General features: G+C 35.7%; 1 protein-coding gene across 7 annotated transcripts in view; it reads right to left on the bottom strand.

Annotated features, from left to right (window-relative positions):
- Nucleotides 1-10,079, bottom strand: part of LOC116337509 (calmodulin-binding transcription activator 1) — a 198,883-nt gene that overhangs the window by 23,693 nt on the left and 165,111 nt on the right. The window lies entirely within an intron of this gene.

The following is a 10,079-nucleotide window of genomic DNA, read 5'->3' as shown; positions in this document are numbered from 1 at the left end:
CTCTCTCTCTCTCTCTCTCTCTCTCTCTCTCTCTCTCTCTCTCTCTCGCCCCTCGCTATGTGCGCTCTCGTTTGAATGGTTCGGTGGCTAAATTGCTTAGCCGTACATTCAATGTGACTGATGCTATGAGTGGTAAATATTTAAATGTGATTCACTACTTAAGTGTTTTATAACATGTTTTATTTTCACTGTGTTTGCATGTTTCAGTCGAGAAGAATTTTTGTTTTTGGATTTTCCATTGAATGGAAATAGTCGTTTGTCGTTTCGAATGCAAAATTAGCTCTTGAGCCAAGAGAGATTGTCGTGACAAATCCTCGTAATTGAATGTTGATTTTGTTGGCTTATCGCAATGCTGAATTTTGCGGTGAATCATTTTCTTGGACGATTTCGGGAATAAAGACAAAACGACGAAAAAACAGCACACAGAGCATGAACAGAGAAAATAGAGAGAAAGCGGGCAAATCGACTATGTTTTCATCGATTATGCAAATCGGTACGAAAAAAAACGAGAATAAATGATTCGAAATCGATGTGAGGTGATCGAGTGTCGATTGCAATTTATTGAAAGTCTTTGTGCAAAACGAAGGGTCGCAATCAAATACGATTTATAATAATATTTTTGTACTGTAAAATGTACGTTGCTGTACTTGCATTCATTAATTTTTCAATGTGACAACGGTGGTTTGTGCAAAAGGTGTCCAACAACATTCGCAATACATATTGAAAAAAAAAAAAACAACCGGAAAAGAAGAGATCGTGTGAAACAAGTTAGATGCTTCGGGAGTTCTTGAATATTGAAGTTCTCATTTCGGTGGCTTGTAGCACGGATTTTATAAGTGCACCTTTTTTTGTGAAGTGGTGAAACACTTGAAGAACTGACTGTTGTAGATTACATGCGTCACAGTTGACACTGACCGTTTTATATGCATATGCCTTTCATTTGTTTCCTCCCTTTCTTCACTTTCTTTCTATCACTCTACTTCTTTGCACCCTACAAACTTTAGTTGTGTTTTTGGTGACTTTTTTGTGTGCTATTTTTCAGTAGTGCATTTCTCATTCGATTTTCAGTGTATGGTTTATTCCTTTCAGCATGCCCATTCCAACCATGTTGATTATTATTACGTTTTTTTTTATTTGGGTTTTGTTTCGTTTTGACTTCTTTACCAGCACTCACTCCATTTTTTTTAATGTTATGAGAATGAGAGGAAAAATACACAGAGAGATAGAGACATACACACACATACTTGTACTGTCCACGTAATCGTCGTCGACATTGTTGTCGTCTGTGTATCGAACTTCAAACTTTTTAAATTAGTTTTGTTATTTTTGTGTGCTCGTTAGTTAACCGTTTGATTTCGTTGTTTTTAGCATTTTTTGTGTGTATATTTGTTTGGAAATTCATGCAAAAAACACCCCTTTGTTCAACAACTTCCGGCGTTTTTTATTTTTGTTTTGTTACTTGGTTGTTTGTTTTTTGCTACTTTTTTTTAGTGTATTTTTAATGAAAATACGATATCGGTAGAGCCAAGAGATAAAAAAAAAATCTGAATAACATGCAAAAAAACAGAGTTCACAATGCGATCAAAATAATTTACACCAAATTCGCGAGGTTTTGTTTAGGCCCGGCTGGAGGCGAGTAGGAAACATTAAAATATAGTTTATGGATGCCATTTAATCAAGTGGTTTTTTTTTTCTTTTTCTCTTGAACATCAAAGCGTTTTATAAACGACACACAGAGAATCGTTCAGTGTTCCTTTTCGCCACCACCTTACGTACAATACACTTACACAAAACACCAATCTAATTTACAGCCCAAGCCAGGACACAAGTGGCAAAGTGCCTTATGTTCGAACTGAGCATAAACATAAATTCGGTGAGCGAGAGAAAAGAGAGAAAGAGGAAATTTTTTTAAAGCGAGTTCGTTTTGAGTGTCAACCGAAACCGAAGTTCGTAAGTCAAAAGATTACATTCCAGCTAATTAATTCATATGCAAGTGAATCAAGGTTCCATTATTCGAGTGAACACATAGGCACACACATGGTTTGGTGACATGGTTTGAAAAGTCATACCAAAAGGCCACATCGTATTAGACTGAAGACGGTTACAGGATATTTTATAGCATTTGCCACCACCAAAGAAAGAATTAATGGTAAATTTATCCTTTTTTCATGCATTTAATGCTTCTGTACACGTTTTATCAAATTGAGATGAATTTGCGGAAGCTTGTGACGTTTATCGGTTTCGTAACCTCAGTTGGCCGCGAATATCAAAGACCAAAAGTGAAACTGAACACGAAAAAAAACCAACCATCACTTCATCAAATATTCACAATGAAACCGGGATTATTTATTTAGAATTTCACGAACGGATATGGAATAGAGCTTTTCAAACAAAAAAAAATTGACGAAAATATGCATGATAACCGCGATCAAGAAAGAGAGCAACTAAGACGACAGTACATGAATCAAATGAGCATGAGAAAAAACAACACACGAACGGAATCCATTCGAAGAAACATTTTTATATTTGATAGCCTCACATTTATCAAAGGAAAATGCACATGAGATTGTAAAATGTTGAAAAAGACGCGCACACACAGCGCAAAAAAGAAATGTACACAACACACGTAACCTGTTCGCGTCTCCATTCACGATGAATTCGAATGAGTGAAATGACAAATCAGCCTATTTATTATTAAGTGGCAGTTGGATCGCGAACGGCAATTTCGCTTTATCTTTTTCTTACTCTTTCGATTCCAGTCTAATTCTCTAAATATTTTATTTTTTTTTTTGCAACAGATTTATGTGTTTTAACATTAGCGTGTGCGGCCGTCGAATAAAAATAAAATATATACTCCATGCCAAAATGATTGAGTCGTGGCGAAATAAAATCAAAAATCGGACGAATCAAATTCGCCAGAGAGATGGTGAAGACATTTTACACGACATCACTTGTGCATTCAAAATGTATTCGCATACATTTGGTGACAAGAGAGAGAGAGAGACCAAGAGAAGGGGGCTGCGATGGAGATGGGGAAAACGGGCTCAGGCAATAGTTTATATAATGGCTAATGGAACTGAGGGTATGGCTAACACGAGTGTGAATATTCGCGAATGTGATCGATTCAAAATTATTGAGATTGGCACATGACCGATTACATGTGGGTTAGTTTCGTCTTTTTCTCTCAAGTCTGTATGGACGTTGGTTGTCAGCGCATCGATATCGAATCCCCAATGGAATTCGATGAATTTCACCGAGGAACATTCAACAAATGCTTGAGTATAACTTGTCTATTTCTTCAACACCTCCATCTCTTCACTGTCTCGCGGTCATAAACCGCATGCGAAATATATCGATGCAATGAATATTATGTGTACTTGATTATTACGTATTATCATGTACATATATGTAAAATCGCATCAAAATATTCGATCCGAGATTTTGTGGGCCATAGCTCTTTGAGCGTGAATGGTATGTCATCGTGAATGATATTATGATATTGCTGTGTTACCATTTACGAATTGGTCATTCAACAAGCGTTCGTCCGAACGCATACGGGTGATTCTGTCAACTTTGAAATTTTGCGATACATTTTTTAACGTTTGTGAAGTGAACTTGCTGCGAAAGTGAGAAGGAGAGAGGAGCATGGTGATGCATATTGATATATAGAGAGAGAAAGAGTGGTGTGGGCGGTGGTATGGATTGAACATTTCACTAACATCAAAACATACAACATACACACAGCTTATGCACTTACCGTTGTTATTTGAATGTGCGGTTATAGACTAATAAATTATTTAAATTTGTTTGTAAATATTTTATTACATATACACGCATTCACATGGCATTACATTTCATACCGAAAATATCTAAAACATCTAAAACATGAGAGATGCGAGAGAGACTCAACATTTGTATGTTTGAGTTGCATGGAAGCCAAACAAATTTATGGCCGTGATATATGTACACAATAATGAATACAACAAACATCATTTCACTTTATTTCTAATGGATAATATATAGTGAATATGAGCATGTCCTGCAACAGCAGCGATGATGATGATGATGGTGGTGGAGATGGTGGTGTTGAACGACATATGCCCCATTTTCTCCGATATCGTATTGACAAATGTATCCATACAAAAACCATGGCACGCACCAATTTTGCTCCACTGAATTTTAGACACCGGGAATTTCTCTTTTAAGTATAGAGACATTGGGCAATCTGTCTTTTTTATTATTGTATTATTTATTTGTTAGTTCGAGATGTTTGTTGCGCTCCTCTTCACTCTAAGCATGCAGTTGGATGATGTGAGAGCCTCTGTGTGGCATATTTTTTTATGTTGTGTTTCAATGTTTCTCACGAAGTTATGAATAAAAAATCACAAAACATAAAATGAATTTGATTTCATGAAATATATCAAAATGATGCTCATTCCAAATGTAGAATATGTCCTTTTATCGCTGCATGTTATACTAAACAATTCCAACAAATGTCAGGGTATGAGCGTGAATACAACTGCTAACAATCATAAAATTTACAATAACAACCAATGGTCAACCATGATGATGCAACTGTACGAAAAACGAGTTCATTCCATTAAATCACATGTTACTCCAATCATTAAGAACGTAAATGTTTTGCACTTTGCACACTCATTTTTTTTCCATCTGCACAATACATACAACATGATGTGGCGTGAACGAAGTGATTGTCACAACAGTCGATTATTGGTGCCTAGTTGACGGTTTTCAATCGACCAACTTTATGCAATTAAATATTTTATTTCATTGAAATGTGAAAATTGTCAACGATTGTTGAGACAACGACACCCCATATTATTATGATTTTCAATCAAATTTATTGACATCGTTCGGCATATAGAATATGCAAATCAGTTTCAAAGGTTCATTGGAAAATGGAAAATCGATCGAAAACAACAACAACACAACTAGAAAATAAAACTACACCGGAAAGATTGAAACTATATAAGATTCTGCACGCGGAATATGACATTCTAAGCGACGATTCGATTCATATCAAATGCAAATGCATTGAACAACCCATTTGCACGCAACTTATTGATGGCATACTTTGTTGTTAGTGGGCGTTTTGAACACCGATCAGCATCGGACAGAGCGAAAGAAAAGACTTAGAAACTTTTTCAAGTTGAAAACGATGACATTAATGGCAGCCTCTAGCCGAGGCCGAAGAAATTGTCCATAGAAATTCATTTTGCGTTTTGGTTCGCAGCCCATTGGCGCTTACATTGCTCTCGGTTTTGCATACGATCATAAAGTTATGCGAGCAACGCATAAATAGCCAAACCGAATAGTGTGTAAGTACGCTTTATTCTCCTCACACACCACCCCTATTCCGAGCCGAAGAGAGAAAAGAGACCAACAACAACAACAAAAAACTTTACACAAACAGTTGACTCCGTTTGCCGCTCAACAACTGTCTCATAACTATTACTTATTTCCGTTTCTATTCTTTTCATTTCTTGTGTGTGCTTGTATGTACGTTTGTCCGCTTGAGTACTCGTTCTCGTTTCCTTCGAATTATTTTTTTTTAGTTTCGTTGCTGTTGTCTTTTTGTATTCTTCTTTTCTTCTGACTCGCTATGAAACCGTCATATTTTCGTCACACACTGAATGTGTCGACGCTTGGGCGATTGTTTCTATTTCCGACCAAACACAGACCGTTTGTGCTATCGATTTTGAGTTTTTATTCTTTCGTTTTTATTGCATTATTTCACTTGTGGAAAAAGATTGAAATTTGCATGAACATGTCAAATCGGTCACATATGCAAAGAAACATTTAAACTTTTTGCTTTTCTCTTATTTCTCAATGGCAGAGAAGCGATAGAAGAACCAAGTTATTCGTTATGGACAAAGTAATTTTGAGTACGCCGATTATTGACTCTATTTGGCATTCGATGACAATGTCTAACTTACTTCATTTCTCAACAAGTACGAATATCAAGTAATAATATTGTAACGAACCACTAAACGCACTTTATCCAGTTAGTTCGTTTACAATGGTTTTCATTGTGATTAATATTGAGAAGAATTAAATAATGAAAACGATTGTGAGCAACGAAATTTAGACGATAAATCAAGTTGTTTCAACAAGGGAATCATGATTAGGCTGAATGATAATAATTTTCAATACCCGGGAATAAAGTGAAATACAGTAATTTGTATGGTCATCAACACCACAATTACGATCAACAACTCGATAGCCACTACCATAGGTGTTGACACATTGACACCGACGATTTTAGAGAGGGAGCTGCAAGAGTCTCGGTAAAAGTCGTTTGTAACTGGTCTAAGTGTGAAGAATTAAAAAAAGTGTTTGATCCCACTTGTATTTAATTTGTTAACGGAGGGGCCCTTCTGGTGTGGACTAAAGCAAGGGGTAGAATTGGGTATAGCGTCCTTAGATTTCCCTTCTTGATCAACCACTAAAAAGACACGACCTCATAAAATAGAACAAATGTTTCAATCTGCTCTCAATCGCAATGGACATCACTCGTTCGCTTAGAACTGCGATGCAAATGTTTTTTACAGTATTTATGAGGCGCCCTGTGTTTAAATTCAATGCTTCTTTCGACCAGTTTATTTAAAATTGGACTGTATAATAATTAAAGAAAACTATCAAATATAACACGTTCTCGTTGACCACTTACTGTGTAAAATCATTTATTAAAATATTTGGTTCTACTTATTTGAAACAATGAAATATTTTGCGAAAGGTCATGGTATTTACATTGTTGTCGAAAGCAAATATGGACAATAGAATTTCAACGGAGACGAAAATGTGTTGAAGCGCAGTTTGTTGAATTTTCTCAGCCAAAACTAAAACTTCGACAACTCTTCTCGTTACAAAATTGGCATTCAACACTCTTGAAGTTCGTAAAAAATGGTAACTATGAACAATTTACGCATAACTTGAGTTATCAGTCGATTTAAATTGATTTAATGACAATGAACGTTCATGTCTGCTTCACTCTCTCTTCGCCCCGTCTCCCCGTTATCAAGTGTTCAATTGGTTTTGCCAACCAGTAGCCACTTTGTGACCTTATCGACATTTGAAATTGTGAATACAAATGAACTGTAAAGCAGCTACTGAAATTTGCATTGATGTAAGCACCAAACAAAAATAACTATTCACAGCAACAACGAAAATATTGAGCGAATGACCAAAAGTTGAAGTTTAGTTCGGTATAGTGTACCGTATAGTCAATATGATGCTGGGGTGTACATGAAAAATAACAAAACATGAAAAAAAACGGAAAACAAATAGCAAACACAAAGAGTCACAAGCCAACAACAACGACAACGGCATCAACATCAGACTATTTGCTTCATCTCTCAACAAGTGCGACTTTTCCCCCAAGATGTTTTTGGACACGCTTTCTTTCTCTTACTCGCCGAACTGAGCGACAAAACATAAAGTGCTACCAAACCCAGGGACGAAAGAGAATAAAAAAAAAAAAAAAATAAAATAAAACTACAATGCATTGGAGCACCCAGTATCACGAGTGAAGGAGCTAAGAGAAAACATGCACAGTAACTAACACAATAATAACGCATATGAAGAAGGCAAATATGACTAAAAAAACGAAAAGAAAAATAAAGAGCACACAATGATGAAAAAAAACCGAACGTATCGAAAAAGTCAGAATAGAAGAAAAAATTGCATAACATAAAAGCAATAAAAATAACCCGACACAACAATCCATGCATCCACTTTGCACACAGAAAGATTGAGAAAGAGTATATATATATATGTGTGTGTGTGTATCTGCTAGGGATCCAGCTCACTCTAGACCTCTTCTCTCTCTTTCCGTCTTCTTTGCGAGGAAGAATTGAAAACAAGAAAAACGTCGCAGACCAAATGAATAAAATGTATTATGGGGACATTCATAAACCGGGCATATGTATACAGAGGGCGAAAAGTGCATACAGCCAGCGTGCTCACTGGTTACACTCACACATATACTAATACAAATCAACGATAACAATGAGACTTTTGGTGGTGATGAGTTATGTAGACGACAATATGTCGCTTTCCGTGAATTGCATTTATGTGGCTCATAAAAGTTTATGTTGAACATTTTCCTATCTGACAATTTTTTTTTTTATATAGTTTCAACTTTCCAAAGACACTGTGGAGCAGTGTGCGCTGACCCAACCACTTTGATTTTCGTACGTTTTCATCCGAAACAAGATTTTGATAATTTTTTTTTATTCGTGTAATAAACGTGTACATCATACGTCTTAGGAATGAAAGAAGACTTTTAATCAAATTTTCTATTCAACCGTGTTCCACCTGGATTGATTGGCTGTCGGAAAAATGCATTACTCCAACTCAGTATTCATTCACACTAAACAATGGAAAATCCTTCAAAATAAATAAACAGACAATGTTTACGGCAATTTTACGGTGCCGTCGGGATTGATTATCAATGCCTTTTGATAAATGACTGTTGAATAATGATTTCGGGCTCCACAAAGATAAAATCGGATTGACTTGGCACAAAGATCATCGAAGATCATTGGAAATAGTGAAAAAAGTGCTCACAAATTGTTTTCTATATGAAACGAGAGACGGAAATGTTCGAATAACTTTTGACTTTTTCTAATTATTTTGGTTGAAATGTAATTTTTTTGTTTGCCATTGGCATATGCAATTCAAGCATATGTATCGTTTGTAATGAGTGCGCCTTTTCACTTCGTTTATCCATTTCGTTCATTTAACGATATTATGTGGAGTTGTTGGGTTATTTGTTGTTGCCATTGCATTTGTGTTCTTCGATGTTCGTTTTTTTTTCTTCCTTGGTGCGGTGCTCGCCGTTCATTTTGATTTGTAAATTTAGTTGTGTATTTATTTTTGACTTTGGGAAGTTGCAATTTGTGTTTATTTTGCTTTTGTTTGAATTTGTTGCTCGATCGCGTTTTATGTATAGTGTTCCCCTCCAATCTGACAAGTTGCATTTGACTGTTCAAGTACAACTAATACAAACGCTTTATTGTTTGGATTTTGTAACGTCGCTTCCTCGTCGTCTTCTTCCTCTTTTTTTCTTCTTTTTTTTATATTTTTTATTTTTATTTTTGTACAAACTTTAACTAATTGTTAGTTCTATGTTCAGTATCCTATGCGCTTCTTTTTGCCGCTCGAAAAACGAAACGGCTGTTTCTTCTGGTTGTCGTTGGTGTGTTTTTTTTTCGTATTTTATTTTAAATTCGCGATTCCTTTGTGTGCAACTCACCCATGTTTTGTGCATATTTGAAATTCACTCATAATCACATTCAGTTGCAAATGCACACGCCAGAAATGAAGGCAAAAGAGATAGATTTTCGTATATATACAGGAATAAAGAATCGTACACTCTCTTTCTCTCATTTGCTCGAACCGTTGGTTCAATTTCACTCTACATAAATATAACGTATATGTAAATGATAATAGTATCTTGTATTAAAGTTTGTCTTTTTAATTTTGTTTATGGGAAGGCATTGTTCGAATTTTGGCTGGTGTTTTTCGTCTCTTTTTTCTGTTCCTCATTTAGCCAATCTAAAACATGGATTTAGTTCATATCGAAGTCGGGGCAGAATGAATGAGTGAATGAGAAAAAAAAACTTTCGTCGACTTTCGAATGAGAAATTAGCGCGAACATAGGAAAAAAACGAGATTTCATCGAAATAAGGAAAATCTGAATAAATGAATTTACGGAATTACAAAAGGAGTCATCGCTGAACGGAAAAAATGCAACTTTTTTTTATTCTGGAGGGGAAGAGATCACGCACATTTACCATCGACGACAACGATGGAAATAAAAAAAAAGAAGAAAAGATGAAAAAATGAACCGACTACTACGTTTTTCATTGTTATTTATTTTGATAGTATCTTATTTTGAACAGTGCACGAAGCACTTGCTATAGACAAGGGAGAAAGAGAGCACACTCTGAACCAAACCAAAAAAATCTGTTTGTAATTGCAATTTATTTATCTTTCTTATAAGTTCTACATCTCTCTCTCTCTCTCTCTCTCTCTCTCTCTCTCTCTCTCTCTCT

This window comes from Contarinia nasturtii, unplaced genomic scaffold (assembly GCF_009176525.2).
Source record: "Contarinia nasturtii isolate CC-2019 unplaced genomic scaffold, AAFC_CNas_1.1 Cnas_scaffold_285, whole genome shotgun sequence".
Lineage (NCBI taxonomy): Eukaryota > Metazoa > Arthropoda > Insecta > Diptera > Cecidomyiidae > Contarinia > Contarinia nasturtii.
The sequence above is the reverse complement of the archived record's forward strand: the minus strand, read 5'-3'. Positions and strand labels throughout refer to the sequence as shown.